At 49.8% G+C, this 15,091-nt stretch overlaps 2 protein-coding genes across 31 annotated transcripts in view; one reads left to right on the top strand and one right to left on the bottom strand.

Annotated features, from left to right (window-relative positions):
* The window catches only part of GATA5 (GATA binding protein 5), a 2,064,317-nt gene that overhangs the window by 1,818,652 nt on the left and 230,574 nt on the right, over positions 1 to 15,091 (bottom strand). The window lies entirely within an intron of this gene.
* The window catches only part of LOC137541415 (opioid growth factor receptor-like), a 62,913-nt gene continuing 55,880 nt past the window's right edge, over positions 8,059 to 15,091 (top strand). For all 3 annotated transcript variants that reach the window (XM_068262691.1, XM_068262690.1, XM_068262692.1), the window contains exon 1: positions 8,059 to 8,147. The gene's annotated coding sequence lies outside the window, so the exon portion shown is untranslated. The remainder of the gene's footprint in view (positions 8,148 to 15,091) is intronic.

The raw sequence follows: 15,091 nt of genomic DNA, 5'->3' as shown, positions 1-15,091 counted from the left end.
ACCTGTTCTGTTCAGTGGACCCGCCACTGCATACCTGTTCATTGAACCCACCACTGCATACCTGTTCTGTGAACCCACCACTGCATACCTGTTCTGTGAACCCACCACTGCATACCTGTGCTGTGAACCCACCACTGCATACCTGTTCAGTGAACCTGCCACTGCATACCTGTTCTGTTCAGTGGACCCGCCACTGTATACCTGTTCAGTGAACCTGCCACTGCATACCTGTTCTGTTCAGTGGACCCGCCACTGTATACCTGTTCAGTGAACCCGCCACTGCATACCTGTTCTGTTCAGTGGACCCGCCACTGTATACCTGTTCATTGAACCCACCACTGCATACCTGTTCTGTGAACCCACCACTGCATACCTGTTCTGTGAACCCACCACTGCATACCTGTGCTGTGAACCCACCACTGCATACCTGTTCAGTGAACCTGCCTCTGCATACCTGTTCTGTTCAGTGGACCCGCCACTGTATACCTGTTCAGTGAACCTGCCACTGCATACCTGTTCTGTTCAGTGGACCCGCCACTGTATACCTGTTCAGTGAACCCGCCACTGCATACCTGTTCTGTTCAGTGGACCCGCCACTGTATACCTGTTCAGTGAACCCGCCACTGCATACCTGTTGTGTTCAGTGAACCCGCCACTGCATACCTGTTCTGTTTAGTGAACCCGCCACTGCATACCTGTTCTGTTCAGTGGACCCGCCACTGTATACCTGTTCAGTGAACCCGCCACTGCATACCTGTTGTGTTCAGTGAACCTGCCACTGCATACCTGTTCTGTGAACCCGCCACTGTATACCTGTTCTGTTTAGTGAACCCGCCACTGTATACCTGTTCTGTTTAGTGAACCCGCCACTGCATACCTGTTCTGTTCAGTGGACCCGCCACTGTATACCTGTTCAGTGAACCCGCCACTGCATACCTGTTGTGTTCAGTGAACCCGCCACTGCATACCTGTTGTGTTCAGTGAACCTGCCACTGCATACCTGTTCTGTGAACCCGCCACTGTATACCTGTTCTGTTTAGTGAACCCGCCACTGTATACCTGTTCTGTTTAGTGAACCCGCCACTGCATACCTGTTCTGTTCAGTGGACCCGCCACTGTATACCTGTTCAGTGAACCCGCCACTGCATACCTGTTCTGTTCAGTGGACCCGCCACTGTATACCTGTTCAGTGAACCCACCACTGCATACCTGTTGTGTTCAGTGAACCCGCCACTGCATACCTGTTGTGTTCAGTGAACCTGCCACTGCATACCTGTTCTGTGAACCCGCCACTGTATACCTGTTCTGTTTAGTGAACCCGCCACTGTATACCTGTTCTGTTTAGTGAACCCGCCACTGCATACCTGTTCTGTTCAGTGGACCCGCCACTGTATACCTGTTCAGTAAACCCGCCACTGCATACCTGTTGTGTTCAGTGAACCTGCCACTGCATACCTGTTCTGTGAACCCGCCACTGTATACCTGTTCTGTTTAGTGAACCCGCCACTGTATACCTGTTCTGTTTAGTGAACCCGCCACTGCATACCTGTTCTGTTCAGTGGACCCGCCACTGTATACCTGTTCTGTTTAGTGAACCCGCCACTGCATACCTGTTGTGTTCAGTGAACCTGCCACTGCATACCTGTTCTGTTCTGTGAACCCGCCACTGTATACCTGTTCTGTTCAGTGAACCCACCGCATCAGTGCGCATACCTGTGCAGTTAAGTGAACCCACCTACCTACGTGAGTGCACGCAGTGTGATATACCACTCCGTGCATACCCGATATGGACAAAACAGGTAGAGGAAGAGGTAGTGCCAGAGCCAGAGGAAGGCCACCCGGCAGGTCTGCGCAAGGTCGTGTAAATGTAATTTCGTGTGGACCTGGCCCACAGTACAGTGCTCGGAAGAAGGCACGTCCCATCACCTCCCAAGATTGTCAGGACGTGGTTGAGTATTTAGCGACACAGAACACCTCATCTTGCTCAGCCACCAGCGCTACTACTAGCACCACTTCCGCTGCATTTGACACTTCGCAAGAATTATTTAGTGGTGAAATCACTGATGCACAGCCATTGTTGTTACAGCCAGATGAATTTTCACCAGCTCATATGTCTGAGTTACGCGGCAACACTATGGATGTAACGTGTCAGGAGGATGAAGGACCTACTGATGGTGCAAGTTTGGATTTGTCTGAGGCAAGCGAAGCTGGGCAGGATGACTACGATGATGACGATGATAGGGATCCTCTGTATGTTCCCAATAGAGGAGATGAAGAGGGGGACAGTTCAGAGGGGGAGTCAGAGAGTAGTAGGAGGAGAGAAGTTGCTGAAAGAAGCTGGGGCAGCTCTTCGTCAGAAACAGCTGGTGGCAGTGTCCGGCACCATGTATCGCCACCTATGTACAGCCAGCCAACTTGCCCTTCAGCATCAGCTGCTGAGGTCCCCATAGTGCCCACATCCCAGGGTGGCTCAGCGGTGTGGAAATTTTTTAATGTGTGTGCCTCAGATCGGACCAAAGCCATCTGTTCGCTCTGCCAACAAAAATTGAGCCGTGGAAAGGCCAACACTCACGTAGGGACAAGTGCCTTACGAAGGCACCTGGAGAAAAGGCACAAACAGCAATGGGATGGCCACCTGAGCAAAAGCAGCAGCAGCACACAAAAGCAAAGCCACCCTCCTTCTCCTCTTCCTCCTCCATCAGGTGCATTATCTGCTTCTGCCGCTTTCTCCCTTCCACCTTCACAGGCACCCTCCTCCACTCCGCCTCTGCCCTTGAGCGGTTCCTGCTCCTCTGCCCACAGCAGCAGACAGGTGTCCGTGAAGGAAATGTTTGAGCGGAAGAAGCCAATTTCGGCCAGTCACCCCCTTGCCCGGCGTCTGACAGCTGGCGTGGCGGAACTGTTAGCTCGGCAGCTGTTACCATACCGGCTGGTGGACTCTGAGGCCTTCCGTAAATTTGTGGCCATCGGAACACCGCAGTGGAAGATGCCAGGCCGCACTTATTTTTCGAGAAAGGCCATACCCCAACTGCACCGTGAAGTTGAGAGGCAAGTGGTGTCATCTCTTGCGAAGAGCGTTGGGTCAAGGGTACACCTGACCACGGATGCCTGGTCTGCCAAGCACGGGCAGGGCCGCTACATTACCTACACAGCCCATTGGGTGAACCTGGTGGTGAACGATGGCAAGCAGGGCGCAGCGGACCAAATTGTGACACCTCCACGGCTTGCAGGCAGGCCTCCTGCCACCTCCTCTCCTCCTGCTACATGCTCTTCGCTGTCCTCCTCCTCCTTGGCTGAGTGGCAGTTCTCCTCTCCAGCTACACAGCCCCAGCTCCGCAGGGCCTATGCTGCATGCCAGGTAAGACGGTGTCACGCCATCTTAGACATGTCTTGTCTCAAAGCGGAGAGTCACACTGGAGCAGCTCTCCTGGCTGCTCTTAAGAAACAGGTGGATGAGTGGCTGACCCCGCACCACCTGGAGATAGGCAACGTGGTGTGCGACAACGGCAGTAATCTGCTTGCCGCTTTGCATATGGGGAAGCTGACACACATACCCTGCATGGCACATGTCATGAATCTAGTGGTTCAAAGATTTGTGGCAAAGTACCCTGGCTTAGCAAATGTCCTGAAGCAGGCCAGGAAGTTCTGTGGGCATTTGAGGCGGTCTTACACAGCCATGGCACGCTTTGCGGAAATTCAGCGCAAAAACAACATGCCGGTGAGACGCCTCATTTGCGATAGCCCAACTCGCTGGAACTCGACCCTGCTCATGTTCTCCCGCCTGCTAGAACAGAAGAAAGCCGTGACCCACTACCTCTACAACTACAGTAGGATGAAACAGTCTGGGAAGATGGGGATGTTCTGGCCCGACAACTGGACACTGATGGAAAATGCATGCAGGCTCATGCGGCCGTTTGAGGAGGTGACCAACCTGGTGAGCCGCAGTGAGGGCACCATCAGCGACTTAATTCCCTACGCTTACTTCTTGGAGCGTGCTGTGCGTAGAGTGGCGGATGAAGCTGTGAATGAGCGTGACCAGGAACCGTTACGGCAGGAACAGGCATGGGACCAATTTTCATCAGACCCAGCTGTTTCCTCAACACCTGCGGCAGCACAGAGGGGGGAGGAGGAGGAAGAAGAGAAGTCGTGTGCAGAAGACGAGTCAGACTCAGAGGATGATGAGCAAGGTGTTTCTTTGGGGGAGGAGGAGGAGGGGACAGCGGCAGGAGAACAACCTCAGCAGGCATCGCAAGGGGCTTGTGCTGCTCAACCTTCCCGTGGTATTGTTCGCGGCTGGGGGGAGGAGGTTGACTTACCTGACGTCACTGAGGAAGAGCAAGAGGAGATGGAGGGTACTGGATCCGACTTTGTGCAGATGTCGTCTTTTATGCTGTCCTGCCTGTTGAGGGACCCCCGTATAAAAAAACCTCAAGGGGAATGAGCTGTACTGGGTGGCCACACTACTAGACCCTCGGTACAGGCACAAAGTGGCGGACCTGTTACCAACTCACCGGAAGGTGGAAAGGATGCAGCACATGCAGAACCAGCTGTCAACTATGCTTTACAATGCCTTTAAGGGTGATGTGACGGCACAACGCCAGCAAGGTACCACTGCCACTAATCCTCCTCCCGTGTCCACGCAGTCAAAGACAGGACGCTCCAGCGATCTCATGGTGATGTCGGACATGCGGACGTTCTTTAGTCCAACGCCTCGCCGTAGCCCTTCCGGATCCACCCTCCACCAACGCCTGGAACGGCAGGTAGCCGACTACCTGGCCTTAAGTGTGGATGTAGACACTGCTGTGAACAGCGATGAGGAACCCTTGAACTACTGGGTGCGCAGGCTTAACCTGTGGCCAGAGCTGTCCCAATTTGCCATCCAACTTCTCTCCTGCCCTGCCGCAAGCGTCCTGTCAGAAAGGACCTTCAGCGCAGCTGGAGGCATTGTCACAGAGAAGGGAAGTCGCCTAAGTCACAAAAGTGTTAAGTACCTCACCTTTATCAAAATGAATGAGGCATGGATCCCGGAGGGCTGCTGCCCGCCCCAAGACTAAGTCAGTCCCCGCACTCACAGCATCTCTGCCTGCACGCCGTGTGACTGGCTGCCTGGCCTGCCCCAAGAAGACTAAGTCGCTCCCAGTCCCTCCACACAGCATGTCTGCCTGCAGGCCGCTTGACTACCTTCTCCGCCACCACCAACAGGGTCCGGGACTCCAGGCGGATTGCTGAATTTTTTAGGCCGCTGCTAGCAGCGGCCGCTGTAATAATTTTTCTGGTGCGTGTACATGACTGCCTAATTTTTCTGGCTGCACTGCGGGCAGCTGCAACAACAAAAGAAAAGGCATGTACATGCGCCCATTCCCCTTCGTGATCATTACCTTGCCGTGGTGAAGGGGCTTGCGTATCACAATGAAGCAATGACCGGCGCCTAGATGAGTGTCTCGGGGGGCACACCCACGATAATAAGGTCGTTGCCTCATTGTGGTCAGACCAAATTTGATCAGCTGGACAGTCACTGTTCTGTCATTCAGCTACATCAGCCAGGCGACCATATGGGCTGTAAAGCCACCAAAACCTGCACTCTCGCCATGGTGCGCACCAGTCCAGCACGGCCGTCACTACACAAACAGCTGTTTGAGGTGCGTTACACGGTGAGTTTGGTGTGTCAGTGTGAAGCAGTACCTTAATTACACTACCTGATTGATGTATACACATGCAAGATGTTTGAAAGCACTTTAGGCCTGTCATTTAGCATTCAATGTGATTTCTGCCCTTAAAACGCTGCTTTGCGTCAAATCCAGATTTTTCCCCGGGACTTTTGGCATGTATCCCACTCCGCCATGCCCCCCTCCAGGTGTTAGACCCCTTGAAACATCTTTTCCATCACTTTCGTGGCCAGCATAATTATTTTTTTTTTTCAAAGTTCGCATCCCCATTGAAGTCTATTGCGGTTTGCGAACTTTAACGCGAACCGAACCTTCCGCGGAAGGTTCGGCCCAACTCTATAGCCTATGAGAGCCGATCACTCTCCTGCCTCCCAGGGGGACAGCCGTGTCAGCGCTGTACATTGTAAATAGACGGTGGTTTCGCCGTCTAACAGTCTCTTAGCGGCGATCGCCACTGGGAGACTGACGACGGAGCAGAGCTCCGTCATTCAAGCGGAGATACGTACGCAATCTCCTGCAAAACCCTGCCCCAGGACTTGACGCCAATTGGGGTTAGGCAGTCCTGAGGCTGCCGCCGCATTCACGCCCATCAGCGGGACGTGGTCATTAAGTATTTAATGGGGGAGGCATGGACTAGTTTGATTTTTTTTTCTCAGATTTCTGATTTAAAAGACAACTGAAATGAGAGAGATATGGAGGCTGCCATATTTATTTCCTTTTTAGTAATACCACTCTGGCTGCCCTGTCTGACAAGATAAGCTGCATGCTTGTGTTTTGGTGTGATTCAGATACTACTGCAGCCAAATACTGTAGACCTGCAGGGCTGCCAGGCAACTGGTACTGTTTAACAAGAAATAAACATGGCAGCCTTTATATCACTCATGCTTCAGTTGTTTTCTTGCTTCAGCTTTTGGCAGGTGAGCCTCCTGCTGCACGTTTGCGGTTTGCTAAAAACCTCAAACCGCCGGTGTGCACCAGCCCATTGAAATACAATAGCCAAGCGGATTTACAGGCGGATACAGCCGGCGGATCGCATCCAAATCCGCTCGGTGTGCACTGGGCCAAATCTCTGAAATCCGCACGAAAAAACGCTAGCGTATTGCGGATCTGCTAGCGGTTTTGGTGTGCACTGGGCCTAAGGCCTAGTTCACACTACAAAATGCAATTGCTTGTGCTTAGCGATTGCGATTATGTTAAACAATTTACAGGGTGATTTTTGAATGAATGAGCGTTTTTTTACACTTTCATGAAGGCTAGGCTCACAGAGGTCAGTTGCATAACGCAAGCGTTATAGTGCGTTATCATGACTGAGGACTGCAGTGGAGACTGGATATAGCTCTATTCACAAAGGGTAGTTCGGTAAAATAATTTTCTTCTGCAAAATACCTAATTCGGTATTTTACACTTTTTTTTTCCCAAATTCACTAAAGTTTTCCCTGATGCGGCAGAAGTTCGGTAATTTGGTATGCCGTAATTTTCGGTAAAGCTGTGTGTATGCCTCGGAGGTTTTCCCTGCAGTGCATACTGTCATCTCTTTAGATGTGCTGCAGCCACCAGGGGGAGCTCTTCTGTATGCTACAATACAAATATGCACATCTAAAGGGATGCAGGGATGCTTTTTGAAAAATCTCTTTCCGCTGCTTTGCTACATTGAAATACCCACCCGGTACCCCATCGCATCCAATCACAGTGAGAAGCAGGCTGTGTGGCTTTCCCTATTGGCTGCCTGGCTCTCCCCAAAGGCTGTCTGTCAAATTCATAAACAGAGACAGTATGAGGAGAGCCAGATATCGGCTGCTGTGAGCTGGAAAAAATTAACGAATACTTTTGCCTGGTAAACTTAATGCGGAAATCTTTGTGAATTGACATTTCTTTGGGCAATTACCGCACAAGTTGGTAATTTACCTCACTAGTCGGTGATATATTTCTGTGCGGTAGCAGGTTTAGTGAATTGGAATGTGGGAAGGTGCTCAGTAAAATCAGCTGTTTTCAGCATTACTGAATGCGGTAATGCTTTGTGAATAGAAAGCATAGACTTTACTACAAAGCCTGCCTGCAGCAAATTAGAATAGCATGATCAGTTACAGGCCCATAGAATTGTATGGGCAGCGAGCTGACATGCAATTATTCTGCAACACAACTGGCCATTGTGAACTAGGCTCCATCACTCCATTAAATGCTACCTGCAGCATGATTAGTGATTTTAACCGAATCACAACACTGCTGTGGAAACACCCTCATAGGGTGACACTGTATGTTGGAGCTATCATAGAACAACATGTGCAGGTCTATCTGGGGTTAATAAGTTAATTGTTGAGCTGAAGTTACTTGCTTGTTTGTTCAGAACAGAAAGTGAAAGCACTAGCAAGCAGCCTAGCCCAGCCCTGCCTAGTGCTTCCTGATCAGAAACCCAGAATAGTTCTCTACTCAACTTCAAGAAAACGAATCCCTGACAGCTGTCGGTGCTTACCAGGGCCTGGGGTGAGTGAATCTAGGAATAGATTTCTGATATACACGTGTATGTTTAGAGCCATGGGAGTAGATTTGGCAAACATTGGCTATCAGTAGTCATCCAACAAACCTGGACTGGATTTTGTGGGCTTGATCTGCTATTAGGAAGTTTGCAGCTGTTGTCTGGGTCAGGACGCTGTAAACAGCCTGGGCTTCTGGGGTTAGTAAATTAGCAGCTGCAAATGTGCAGCCATCAGCGGCACCTGCTCTGACAAACTTTAAGGCCTCGTTCACATCATTTAGCGCAGATGGCTGTGCGATTGGAACGCAACGCGTCCGATCGCACGCCATCTGCGCTCCTATGCGCTGCGCTGCAGATCCCATTCATTACAATGAATGGGATCTGCGCTGCGATTCCCAAAAATGCGTGCAGCACGCGATAGCGCAATCGCGCTGCCACGCAGCGCATATGATGGGAACGGTAGAAGGGCTGTCTATGCCCTTCTACCGTTCTTGCGTGTCACACACTATACGCGCTGCCAAAATGCGGACGGCAGCGCGTATAGTCTGAACGAGGCCTAAAGGAATACTGTAGGGGGTTAGGTACAGACCATACTGGGCCTGCGCAGTATGCTCCTGGTGACATCAGCGGGAGCGAGGACACGGCAAGGCAGGCACAGTGGTTTTCAGACTTTAACCACTTCACGCCCACAGTGCTAACCCCCCTAAAGACCAGGCCGTTTTATGCAGTGCTGGGCTGTGCAGGCTTTTCAGCCTCCTGCACAGCCCAGCTTAGGAGCCCAGCGATCGGACTCGCCTCCTTTTTTTGTCTTTTAAAGGGATACTGTAGGGGGGTCGGGGGAAAATTAGTTGAACTTACCCGGGCCTTCTAATGGTCCCCCGCAGACATCCTGTGCCCGCGCAGCCACTCCCCAATGTTCCGGCCCCGCCTCCGGTTCACTTCTGGAATTTCAGACTTTAAAGTCAGAAAGCCACTGCGCCTGCGTTGCCATGTCCTCGCTCCCGCTGATGTCACCAGGAGTGTACTGCGCAGACACAGACCATACTGGGCCATACTGTGCGCTCTTGATGACATCAGCGGGAGCGAGGACACGGCAACGCAGGCGCAGTGGTTTTCAGACTTTAAAGTCTGAAATTCCAGAAGTGAACCGGAGGCGGGGCCGGAGCATCGGTGAGTGGCTGCGCCAACACAGGATGTCTGCAGGGGACCGTTAGAAGTCCCGGGTAAGTTCAACTCATTTTCCCTCGACCCCCCCCTACAGTATCCCTTTAAGGTACATGCCGCCGGAGGGGTCCGATCGCTGTGGCAGTGTGTATTTTTTTTTCTTTAGCCTCCCTCCTCCCCTCCGGCATCTGATTTGGAACAGGACGGCGATCCGTCCTGTTCTGCCTCTCATAGGCATCAGCCTATGAGAGGACGGCGCTCCCCGGCCAATCAGAGGCCAGGGATCGCCGATCTCCTACAGCGATGCGGCCCCCGGCAGCGCTGTACGCTTGTAAACAAAGGGTATTTCTTTCCCCTTACGTTTACAAGCAGCCCGCTAGCAGGCTATTGTCGGAATGGAGCTGTAGGGAACGATCGCGCATGTGCGCGGCCGTTCCCTGGGAAACTGCAGCCCCAGGACTTGACGCCAATTGGCGTTGGGCGGTCCTAGGAGTTGCCGCTGTCACGCCCATTGGCGTGAGGCGGTCTTTAAGTAGTTAAAGTCTGAAATTCCAGAAGTGAACAAGAGGCGGGGCCGGAGCATCTGTGAGTGGCTGCGCGGGCACAGGATGTCTGCGGGGGACCATAAAAAGCCCCGGGTAAGTTCAAATCATTTTCCCCAGACCCCTTTTTCCTTTTATCAGTTGCCTGGCAGCCCTGCTGGTCTATTTGGCTGTAGTGATGTCTGAATCACACCAGAAACAAGCATGCCGCTAAACATCAATAACACCTGATCTGCTGCATGCTTGTTCAGGGTCTATGGCTAAAAGTATTAGAGGCAGAGGATCAGCAGGATGGCCAGGCAACTGGCACAGCTTAAAAGGAAATAAATATGGCAGCCTCCATATCCCTCTGACTTCAGTTGTCCTTAAAGGGGTGGTTCACCTGCACGGCCGTTTTGTCGATGTCAATGCTTTTCTGTTACCGAGCAGAAGGTATTTGGAGTCGTTTCCTATCGGTTTGTTGAAGTGTTTTGATCCCCTATAGGAATACTGAACCACAAATGCAGCCAATGCTAGAAGCTAGATATTAAACACATTGAGATGAACGCTCCTATTCATCTTAGTGTGGGAGACGGTGGATTGCGGCATTGTATGAGGTACAAGGATGCTGGCAGCTCTCCAACTGAACTGGCCCTAAAATCAATATGTAGAGGGCGCACTTCTCCTGAGTAGACTGGAGCCAACTGACATAAGTGACAGGACCCGATTCTCGAAGCTGAGGGCGGCGGCGTGTATTGTAATCCTTACTTGTCAACTAATCCTGGGCTTCCTGCTCAGAGTTGTGCTCCTGAAAAACTGCTGCTTGGACTGCAATATTATATGCTGTTAGTCATTGTGATATTTAGCCATGACCCCTTAAAGGGAACCCGAGGTGGGAATCTACATGCCACCTGATCTGGGAGGCTGGGCGGATCAGGTAGCCGTAATCCCCGCCGCTCCTGTAGCCTGTAATGGCTTGGTTTCGGGACCCCTGGGGTCACGACACTGGAAGAGCTCTCTGTGTGTGAGCAGTGTGCAGGGAGGTGGGGGAGCGGCCAGAGAGACAGAGCTGTCCAATGGCAGCTGGGAAATCCCTGCAAGAACGCTCCCAGTGGGTGTTTTGAGCAGGAAATACCTCCCTCAACATTAGCGACAATCGCTTGTTGCCAATTTCAAGGGGTTATAATGTGGTGGTGGTGGGAGAGAGCGGCGCGGGGCAGACACAGAGGCATGTCCTGCAGCTGGGAACATGCCTCTGTGTCCTATCTGCTCTGACCCATACCCCCCCACCGCACCACCTTGGGTACACTTTAACCACTTAATGGGCTAGTGCACACCAGAGCGGTTCTGCAGCGTTTTTTAAAACGCTTCCAGGGGCAAAACAGCTTGGCTAATGAAAGTGAATGGGACGGTGCACACCAGAGCGGCTCGTTTTTTCCAGGAACGCAAACTCCTGGGCTGCAGCATTTGTAGAATTTCTGAGGCATTTCTGCCTTCAATGTATAGGCAAAACGCTCTGAAAAACGCCAGATCAGAGTGGTTTTCCAGCCGTTTTTGTTACAGTAGCTGTTCAGTAACAGCTTTATTGTAACAATATATGAAATCTGCTACACAAAAACGCTCCAAAAAACGCTAGGCATGTTTAGAAAACCTCTCTAAACATGCCTAGAATCGCTCTGAAATCTGCTTCAAAAACCTCTAGCGTTTTGCGGATCTGCTAGAGGTTTATGGTGTGCACTGGGCCAATGACATGCTGACTTCTAAAAACGTCCTGCTAGAGCCTCTTAATGGCTCCAGGACGTTTTTATAAGTCAGACAGTGCTGCTGCCGCTGTGCACGCGCGAGCATGTGAAAATAGTGAAAAAAAAAAACACCAAAAAAAATACACCTTTATTTCCAAATTATATATTGTTACCATACTTTGTGCTAGGGACATAATTAAAATCTTGTGACAACCAGGACAAATAGGTAGATAAAATGTGTCGGTTTTATGTACAGTAACAGTATTTATATTAAAACCGTAGGGGATGAAATTGGAGAAATAGTGTATTTTTTCATTTTTTTCCTTTAAAATGCATAGAAAATAAGGTAACTACTGAAAACAAATATCTATCCCAAAAAGCCCAATTTGTGGTGAAAAAACAAGATATAGATCATTTCATTGTGATTAGTAGTGATTAAGCTATTGGCAAATGAAAGGGATGAGCACTGAAAGGTGAAAATCGCTCTTGTCTGTTTTTTTAATTCAAAATATTTAGTTGCACCACTCTGACTCATACAAAGATAAACACTTCTTCAAGCCTATGAGCATTTCAGTGCATGCTTTTCACCCTTCTCATTTCTTAACTAGGGTTATACAGGTGGCAGCCATTAGCAATTCCTCCTTTGCCAGAGACCACCTACTCCACCAGTCTGCCGGATTCTGTCCCAGCAATATGAAAGGAAGGGGTTCCTCCATTAAGTGTAAAATATATTTTATATTTGTCATCATGCAGCTGAAAAAAGGCTGCTATTTATTATTATAATTTAGAAAATCTATTTTATTTCTGAAATCTTGTATTTTTAATTTGGGTCCACTTTAAAGGATACCAGAGCTCAATTTTTTTTGAAAAAATCGGGGAGCAGGCATATGTTGATCCAAAAGAGTGGAGGGCGCTAATGTAGACTAACTTCAGAGGCTCCCTATTTCACCCGCAGCTAACCGGTCACGTGTGGGATCCCACTGGCCCACACGAAACAAAGAACACTAATATTGAACAAAAGACCAATTGCGCTGGGTATAGATAATCAATACTCTGGAACCATCAATAATAATAGATGCTTGTACATAGAGTTAGTACTTTAAAACATGTATAATTTTATTCTTATAAAAACATGTATTAGGTAATTAGACTCAAATATACACATATAGTTCTCATATAAATATAATAACATTGGTACTAATATGATCAGTAAAAAATACTTTGATTGAATAACTATCACATTCATCCATTCAGGCGCACTCAGACCTTCCAATGTGTACCAAAAGAAAAGAATATAGAAAATGAAAAAATGTAAATGTAAAGTCAAACTTAATCGCTACTAATCGCAACACAATTATCTATAGCTTGGTTTTTTTCATCTCCGATTAGGCTTTCCTTGGGTGGCACATCATGCAAAGAACTGCTTTACTCTGGGTGTAATAGAAAACTGTATCACCGCTCCTCTGACGGGATATAAATCCTCGTGCCCACTGGCCGTAATCACACATCAAAAGATATAAAGATTTGGCTGTAGAGGTTGTTTCACGATCCAGACAGCGGAAATGGAAGGTCCGGTGGTCTGGTCAATGCCGAGATTATTCCCCGATGGGGTTCATATATCAAACACCTGATTGATCCTGCTTGTAGTGCTGGTAAAAAGCAAGTTGCTGCTGGGCAGCAGGAAGATCTCTGCCTGGCTTACTGGCTGGTAGTAAAGCGAGCAGCACAAGCCTCTCCTGATGATCCCAAAGCAGTCAAATGGACTCAATGGGCTTGATTCACAAAGCGGTGCTAACCTACTTAGCACGTCTAAAGTCTTTAGACGCGCTAACCAGGGTGCTAAGTAGGTTAGCACCGGATTTCTCAATCATATCGTGCGCTAACTTTGCGCGCGTAAAGTTTTACGCACGCAAAGTCCCATAGGCTTTAATGGGCACTTCGCGCGGTGCGCCCTGCGCTCTGTGCAGTACGCGCGTAAAGTTTTACGCGCATTAAGTTTTGCGCGCGTAAAGTTTTATGCGCGAAAAGCATGTTTAGACGTGCTAAGGGGGTTTTCACAGGCGTGCTAACAGTTAGCACCGCTTTGTGAATCAAGCCCAATATGCTTTTACCAGGCTTATTGCACACAGCAAGTTTTCAGCAATGGGTTTCAAGGGTTTTCCAGCTTCCTCAAGTCAAATAGCAACCACAAAACAAAAATGTACACTCTGTTTGCCTGTCACTGGTGGCCGGGTAGGGCGGAAGGGAACACCAAATAGGCGGAGCTGCGAGGGATAATGGTTATGGATTATGAAATCCATAACCATAACTAATTTTTTTTTTTTTTAAGCATGTAGCTAGTCTAGCGCTAGCTACATGCTTCCCCCCTCCCTTCGCTATACCTCCCACCCCTCCGATTCCCTCCGGCGCAAATACGCAACAGGAAATCCCGTTCTGAACGTGATTTCCTGTATGGGCTTCCCCCGACGCCATGGCGACGATCGGACTGACTTCATCGACGTCAGACGGAGTCCCGATCCACCCCTTAGCGCTGCCTGACACTGATTGGCCAGGCTGTGCAAGGGGTCGGGGGGGGGGCGGCGGCGATCAGATGTTACAAGCAGCTAGCAAACTGCTAGCTGCATGTAACAAAAAAGAATTATGCAAATCAGCCCAGCAGGGCCAGAGCAATCCTCCGCAGCGGGTTACCCCAAGCTATCCCGAGATAACCGACAAGGAGGTTAAAGGGAAGGTCCAAGGTGATTAAATATCAAAAATCTACTTATCTGGGGCTTCCTCCTGCCCTTGGCAGCCGTCATACTGATGTCATCTGGACTGTACTGAGCAGGCGCAGAACAGTCCGGATGACGTCAGTGCAACTCCGTGAGCTGCACGCTGAAGCGCAACAGGCATCTTGCACCGCAGGGGTCCCCCTGCCACCGGCAGGGAATGGAGCTGCGGCGAGGGCACAGGACAGCTGCAAAGGGCTGGAGGAAGCCCCAGGTAAGTAGATTTTTGATTTTTAATCACCCCGGACCTTCCCTTTAAGGATGAGATAATTAATGGGCAGCATCAACAGAGGTCATCTGACAGCTATGGAGTGTGTAAATAAATATTTAGTTCCTGTCTGCGCTGGTCCTGATCATGTGACTTGTTAATTAACATAGCCATACCCAAGAAGCCAAGATTAGCAGCACCACTCTTGAAGAAATAGCACTTTATTCAGACACGTAATTAAAATCACATGCCAAAAAAATGGGCTTAGACACAGCTACAGCCCGCTGTTTCCAATGCTTCTTTGTCAAGCTGCAAGCATGGGCAGCACAGTGGTGTAGTGGATAGCGCTCTCGCCTTGCAGCGCTGGGTCCCCGGTTTGAATCCCAGGCAGGTCAACATCTGCACGGAGTTTGTATGTTCTCCCCATGTCTGTGTGGGTTTCCTCCGGGCACTCAGGTTTACTCCCACATCCCAAAAACATACAGATAAGTTAATTGCCTTCCCTCTAAATTGGCCCTAGAATTTGATACTCTACACTATATAGACATA

The sequence above is a fragment of the Hyperolius riggenbachi genome, chromosome 12, assembly GCF_040937935.1.
Source record: "Hyperolius riggenbachi isolate aHypRig1 chromosome 12, aHypRig1.pri, whole genome shotgun sequence".
Classification (NCBI taxonomy): Eukaryota; Metazoa; Chordata; class Amphibia; order Anura; family Hyperoliidae; genus Hyperolius; species Hyperolius riggenbachi.
Note: the sequence above shows the minus strand (reverse complement) of the source record. Positions and strands in the feature narration are given on the sequence as shown.